The sequence below is a fragment of the Eubalaena glacialis genome, chromosome 13, assembly GCF_028564815.1.
Source record: "Eubalaena glacialis isolate mEubGla1 chromosome 13, mEubGla1.1.hap2.+ XY, whole genome shotgun sequence".
Classification (NCBI taxonomy): domain Eukaryota; kingdom Metazoa; phylum Chordata; class Mammalia; order Artiodactyla; family Balaenidae; genus Eubalaena; species Eubalaena glacialis.
The window spans coordinates 88705219-88712812 of NC_083728.1; the positions used below are offsets into that span (position 1 = coordinate 88705219).

Genomic DNA, 7594 nt, shown 5'->3' on the forward strand with positions numbered 1-7594 from the left:
ATCCTACCCAACCTACCCAAGAAGTTGTGTTTTTTTAAAAGATTTATTTATTATTTATTTGTTGATTTTATTTATTTTTGGCTGCATCGGGTCTTAGTTGCAGCATACAGGATCTTCGTTGTGGCACGCGGGCTTCTCTCTAGTTGTGGCGTGCAGGTTTTCTCTCTCTACTTGTGGCTCACAGGCTCCAGGGCACGTGGGCTCTGTAGTTTGTGGCATGCGGGCTCTCTCGTTGAGGTGTGCAAGATCAGTAGTTGTGGTGCGTGGGCCCAGTTGCCCCACAGCATGTGGGATCTTAGTTCCCCAACCAGGGACCGAACCCACATCCCCTGCATTGGAAGGCAGATTCTTTACCACTGGACCACCAGCGAAGTCCCCCAAGAATTTTTATAATTTCTAATGCTCAGGCTACACCCCAGTCCAATTTAATCAGAAACTCTGGTGCTGGGACCCAGTATTTTTTTTTTTTTTTTTTGGCCACACCGCGTGGCTTGCAGGATCGTAATTCCCTGACTAGGGATAGAACCTGGGCCCACGGCAGTGGAAGTGCTGAGTCCTAACCGCTGGACTGCCAGGGAATTCCCTGGGATCCAGTATCTTTTTTAAAGCTTCTTGGGTGATTTCAATGTGCATCCAAGGTAAATAAATATTGGTTTCAGTGTTTGCAAATCTGCAAATGAACAGATAGACTGTAGGGTCACAGAAAAGGAGGATTTTCTGGGCTTAGATTTTTTTCCTCTCTTTTTATTTCCTCTCCTTTTTTTCCCCTCTTCTTTTCTTTTTATTTCTCTTTTTATTTCCTCTCTTATTTATTTCCTGGTAATTCTCCTCTTTGGGATCCTGATCCTCCCCACTTTGGCTTCAGGCTGAAACTACTATTTATAGAGCCATCAGCCTCAAACAATGTTCAGTCTGCTCCTCTCATTACTTTTTCTACTGATATTAGATGCTCAGTTCCTTACTGTTTCCCTGACCAAACTAGAGTTTCTCCTTCTGTGCTCCCCTAGAAATTCTCTTCACTGCTTCAGCCATTTGGTTTTGTAACTGAGATATCTACATGTACCTCTTGTCCTCCTCCATACCTAATAACATTTCAAGGAAGATGGTCAATTTTTGTGTGACATAGCCTCATATGTTTTTATAATATGCCCTGTAATATTTAGAGCAGTTCTATACAATCAGGAGAGAATACATAATTATTTCACGAATTTGTTGCATTCTATTCATCTTCAATTTCTTTATGTTGATGAAAGGCTGAATGCACACTGAAGGGTTTCTCACATCTCTTACATTTGTAGGGTTTTTCTCCTGCATGAATTGTCTGGTGTTGAACAAGAGGAGAACTCTGGCTGAAGGCTTTGTCACAATCATCACATTTACATGGTTTCTCTCCAGTATGAGCTCTCTGATGTCCTACACGAGCTGAGCAGTCACGAAGGCTTTCCCACATTCATTACATTTGTAAGGTTTCTCCCCAGTGTGGGTTCCTTGATGTTGAATAAGAGCTGAACAGTAACTGAAGGCCTTCCCACATTCGCTACATTCATACGGCTTTTCCCCTGTGTGAGTTCTCTGATGATGAGTAAGGCCTGACCTGTCGCTAAAGGCTTTCCCACACTCTTTACATCCGTAGGGTTTTTCTCTAGTATGAACCCTTTGATGTTGAATAAGGGATGAGGTGTCATTGAAAGCTTTCCCACACTCCTTGCATTTATAGGGTTTCTCTCCGGTATGTATTCTGTGATGTTGGATACGGTACGTGCTTTGGTTGAACGCCTTCCCACATTCATTGCACTCACAGGGCTTTTCTCTGGTATGAATGATATGATGTTGAATAAGGGCTGAACGACGACTGAAAGCTTTTCCACATCCATGACACTTGTAGGCTTTCTGTCCAGTGTGGATTCTCTGATGCTGGATAAGTGACGAGCTCCAGGTGAAGGTCTTTCCACATTCAGAACATACATAGAGCTTCTCTCCTGTATGAATCCTCTCGTGTAGGATAAATCCTCTGGTGAGTAGTAACTGAAGGACTTGCCACACTCACTGCACTTCCAAGGCTTTTTCACTGAGTAAACTTTCTGATGTTTGTGTTTGAACCTTCCCTGATTTCATTACAATCCTCCATAGTGTTTCTCTTGAGTTTAATTATGACTTGCCAATTTCCCTGCTGCCTTTGTAATGTGCCTCCACATTCCCAGGCTTTTATCAATCCGAAGTTCCAGGAATCATCTTTTGTAAGTCTTCCTATTATCAGCTCCCTTTCAGATGATACTTCTTCACAAACTTCCTGCTTTGAAAGGGACACTTTCATTTCAGGGATAGATTCAGAATCTGAAATAAATAAAAAGTACAAATGTTTGTGTTCTCCATGCCGAGAGAAAGAAAACTGCTGAGGTGGCAAGAAGTTAAAGAAAATTAAAATGATGCCTATTAAAAATGTTTATTTGAATGTTCTCAGAAAAAGCCTCATGGCAATGGCAGATGACAAAGTTTCAGTGAATAATAGAGATGGGAGAATGATGAATATGAGGCACAATAAAAGGTCAGACATGAGGATGCTCCACCTGAGAAAATGGACAACTGAACAGACTAACCAGGGAAGAGGATAAGCAGACAGGATGAGAATAAATGTTAACATTAAAATAACTGAGGAAGTGGAGGGAGGGATGAAAACAGGTGGAGATTGGGCAGCTTTGAAAAAGTATTGGACAGAAAAATCACTTATAATAATATCACGTGGAGACAACTACTTTTGATTTTTAAAATCATCTCTAGTCCTTTTATTTAAGATTTTTTTTTGACGTGGACCATTTTAATTTATTTGTTTATTTATTTTTATAAATTTATTTTATTTATTTATTTTTGGCTGCATTGGGTCTTCATTGCTGCGCACCGGCTTTGTCTAGTTGCAGCGAGCAGGGGCTACTCTTCGTTGTGGTGCACAGGCTTCTCATTGTGGTGGCTTCTCTTGTTGCAGAGCATGGGCTCTGCTCTAGGTGCATGGGCTTCAGTAGTTGTGGCACGTGGGCTCAGTAGTTGTGGCGCATGGGCTTAGTTGCTCCAAGGCATGTGGGATCTTCCCAGGCCCGGGATCGAACCCATGTCCCTTGCATTGGCAGGTGGATTCTTAACCACTGCGTAGATGTGGACCATTTTTAAAGTCTTTATTGAATTTGTTACAATATTGCTTCTGTTTTATGTTTTGGTATCTTGGCCACAAGGCATGTGGGATCTTAGCTCCCCGACCAGGGATCGAACCCACACCCCCTGCATTGGAAGGCGAAGTCTTAACCACTAGACCACTAGGGAAGTCCCTCGTCCTTTTTTAAAGACAGATTTTTGTTTGTTTAGTATGTGCTTTACATATGATTTTGTGTCTCCACTAACCACTGCCCCCTCCCTCCCTTTCCTTCCCTTCCTTCCTTTTTCCTTTCTTCCTCCCTTCCTTCTTTCCTCTCCCTATCTCTCTCTCCTTTTTTTTTTTCCTCCCTTTTTTGTCAGAGCCAAATTTCTCAAACAGATTTTGGACATTGTCTCATTACACACTTGCTCCTGACTCACCGCAGTCTGGCTTCTCTCCCCAACACTCAGTTGAAACTGCTCTCATTGAAGTCACTAACCATTTATATGTCACCTAAATCCAGTGGATCTTTTTCATTCGTAGTTTACCTGGGCCTCTCAACAGCACTTGACAGTGTTGACCATGCCTTCCTCCTAACAACATTCTCCTGCTGCTGTTTTTCCCCATCTTTATTCAGATATAATTAACATATATTCTCTCTTGACTTCTGTGATTCTAAGCTCTCCAGCTTTTTCTCGTGATCCCTATTTATTTAGAACTTTTCCTGCTGTTTCTTCTTCTGAAATGTTGATGCTTCTTAGTGTTCTGTCTTAGGCCCCCCTCTTTGGCCCCTGCCCCCTCCCATTGTCTTCTTTAAAGACATCATCCATTCCATGGCATTAACTGCCTTTTTTGTTGAAATATATTTGACATATAACATTTTGTAAATTTATTTTATTTTTTAAAGATTTTTTTGATGTAGACCATTTTTTTAAAAAGTCTTTATTGAATTTGTTACAATGTTGCTTCTGTTTTATGTTTTGGTTTTCTGGCCATGAGGCATGTGGGATCTTAGCTTCCCAATCAGGGATCAAACCTGTACCCCCTGAATTGGAAGGCGAAGTCTCGACCACCCGACCACCAGGGAAGCCCCAACATTTTATAAATTTAAAGTATACAACATGGTGATTTGACACATGTATTTACTGTAATGTGATTGCCATTGTAGCAATAGTTAGCACTTCTAGCATTGTCATATAATTATTTCTTTTTTGTGTTAAAGAGAGTTCTTCAAGCAGAAAATATCTGATACCAGTCAAAAACTTGGACCTAAACTAGGGGTCAGTAAATTACGGCCCACAGGCCAAATCTGGCCACTCCCATTTATTTACATATTGTTTATGGCTGCCTTCATGCTACAATGGCAGAGTTAAGTAGTTGCAACAGAGACTATATGGCCCACAAAGCAGAAAACATTTACTATCTGGTCCTTCACAAAAAAAGTCTGCCAACTCTTGATCTATATTTTTAAAAATGACGGGTGCTGGGAATGGCATAAATGAAAATAAATATAAAAGTCATTTTTTCTTTTTTTTGTTGACAGCTGTGTGTTTTTTTAACATTTTTATTGGAATATAGTTGATTTACAATGCTGTGTTAGTTTCTGCTGTATAGCAAAGTGAATCAGTTATACATTTTTTCTTATTTTTAATTGCTGTAAGAGACAACTGACTGTCTTAAACAAAAATAGTAGAAATGTATTGTAGTTTTACAGCATCTGCAAAGGTAAAATGCATGACAACAACACAAAAGATGGGAGGGAGGAATTACAAGTTTACCAGAGTAAGGTTCCTCATACTATACATGAAGTGGTATAATATTTTTTTTTTAAACATCTTTATTGAAGTATAATTGCTTTACAATGGTGTGTTAGTTTCTGCTTTATAACAAAGTGAATCAGTTATACATATACATATGTTCCCATATCTCTTCCCTCTTGCATCTCCCTCCCTCCCACCCTCCCTATCCCACCCCTCTAGGTGGTCACAAAGCACTGAGCTGATCTCCCTGTGCTATGCAGCTGCTTCCCACTAGCTATCTATTTTACATTTGGTAGTGTATATATGTCCATGCCACTCTCTCACCCTGTCACATCTCACCCCTCCCCCTCCCCCTATCCTCAAGTCCATTATCTAGTAGGTCTGTGTCTTTATTCCTGTCTTGCTACTAGGTTCTTCATGACCTTTTTTTTTTTTTCCTTAGATTCCATATATATGTGTTAGCATACGGTATTTGTTTTTCTCTTTCTGACTTACTTCACTCTGTATGACAGACTCTAACTCCATCCACCTCACTACAAATACCTCCATTTCATTTCTTTTTATGGCTGAGTAATATTCCATTGTATATATGTGCCACATCTTCTTTATCCATTCATCCGATGATGGACACTTAGGTTGCTTCCATGTCCTGGCTATTGTAAATAGAGCTGCAATGAACATTTTGGTACATGACTCTTTTTGAATTATGGTTTTCTCAGGGTATATGCCCAGTAGTGGGATTGCTGGGTCGTATGGTAGTTCCATTTTTAGTTTTTTAAGGAACCTCCATACTGTTCTCCATAGTGGCTGTATCAATTTACATTCCCACCAACAGTGCAAGAGGGTTCCCTTTTCTCCACACCCTCTCCAGCATTTATTGTTTCTAGATTTTTTGATGATGGCCATTCTAACCGGTGTGAGATGATATCTCATTGTAGTTTTGATTTGCATTTCTCTGATGATTAATGATGTTGAGCATTCTTTCATGTGTCTGTTGGCAATCTGTATATCTTCTTTGGAGAAATGTCTATTAGGTCTTCTGCCCATTTTTGGATTGGGTTGTTTGTTTTTTTGTTATTGAGCTGCATGAGCTGCTTGTAAATCTTGGAGATTAATCCTTTGTCAGTTGCTTCATTTGCAAATATTTTCTCCCATTCTGAGGGTTGTCTTTTGGTCTTGTTTATGGTTTCCTTTGCTGTGCAAAAGCTTTGAAGTTTCATTAGGTCCCATTTGTTTATTTGTGTTTTTATTTCCATTTCTCTAGGAGCTGGGTCAAAAAGGATCTTGCTGTGATTTATGTCATAGAGTGTTCTGCCTATGTTTTCCTCTAAGAGTTTGATAGTGTCTGGCCTTACACTTAGGTCTTTTTTTTTTTTTTTTAATTTTATTTATTTATGGCTCGGTTGGGTCTTCGTTTCTGTGCGAGGGCTTTCTCTAGTTGTGGCAAGCGGGGGCCACTCTTCATCGCGGTGCATGGGCCTCTCACTATCGCGGCCTCTCTTGTTGCGGAGCACAGGCTCCAGACGCGCAGGCTCAGTAATTGTGGCTCACGGGCCTAGTTGCTCCGCGGCATGTGGGATATTCCCAGACCAGGGCTCGAACCCGTGTCCTCTGCATTGGCAGGCAGATTCTCAACCACTGCGCCACCAGGGAAGCCCCACTTAGGTCTTTAATCCATTTTGAGTTTATTTTTGTGTATGGTGTCAGGGAGTGTTCTAATTTCATACTTTTACATGTACCTGTCCAATTTTCCCAGCACCACTTACTGAAGAGGCTGTCTTTTCTCCACTGTATATGCTTGCCTCCTTTATCAAAGATAAGGTGGCCATATGTGCGTGGGTTTATCTCTGGGCTTTCTATCCTGTTCCATTGATCTATATTTCTGTTTTTGTGCCAGTACCAAACTGTCTTGATTACTGTAGCTTTGTAATATAGTCTGAAGTCAGGGAGCCTGATTCCTCCAGCTCCATTTTTCTTTCTCAAGATTGCTTTGGCTATTCAGGGTCTTTTGTGTTTCCATACAAATTGTGAAATTTTTTGTTCTAGTTCTGTGAAAAATGCCAGTGGTAGTTTGATAGGGATTGCATTGAATCTGTAGATTGCTTTGGGTAGTAGAGTCATTTTCACAATGTTGATTCTTCCAATCCAAGAACATGGTATATCTCTCCATCTATTTGTATCATCTTTAATTTCTTTCATCAGTGTCCTATAATTTTCTGCATACAGGTCTTTTGTCTCCTTAGATAGGTTTATTCCTAGATATTTTATTCTTTTTGTTGCAATGGTAAACGGGAGTGTTTTCTTAATTTCACTTTCAGATTTTTCATCATTAGTATATAGGAATGCAAGAGATTTCTGTGCATTAATTTTGTATCCTGCTACTTTACCAAATTCATTGATTAGCTCTAGTAGTTTTCTGGTAGCATCTTTAGGATTCTCTATGTATAGTATCATGTCATCTGCAAACAGTGACAGCTTTACTTCTTCTTTTCTGATTTCAATTCCTTTTATTTCTTTTTCTTCTCTGATTGCTGTGGCTAACACTTCCAAAACTATGTTGAATAATAGTGGTGAGAGTGGGCAACCTTGTTTTGTTCCTGATCTTAGTGGAAATGGTTTCAGTTTTTCACCATTGAGGACAATGTTGGCTGTGGGTTTGTCATATATGGCCTTTATTATGTTGAGGAAAGTTCCCTCTATGCCTACTTTC

General features: G+C 40.0%; 1 pseudogene; it reads right to left on the reverse strand.

Annotated features, from left to right (window-relative positions):
- Positions 1 to 1219: 1219 nt before the first annotated feature.
- LOC133104255 (zinc finger protein 892-like) lies at positions 1220 to 1967 on the reverse strand (annotated as a pseudogene).
- Positions 1968 to 7594: the final 5627 nt, after the last annotated feature.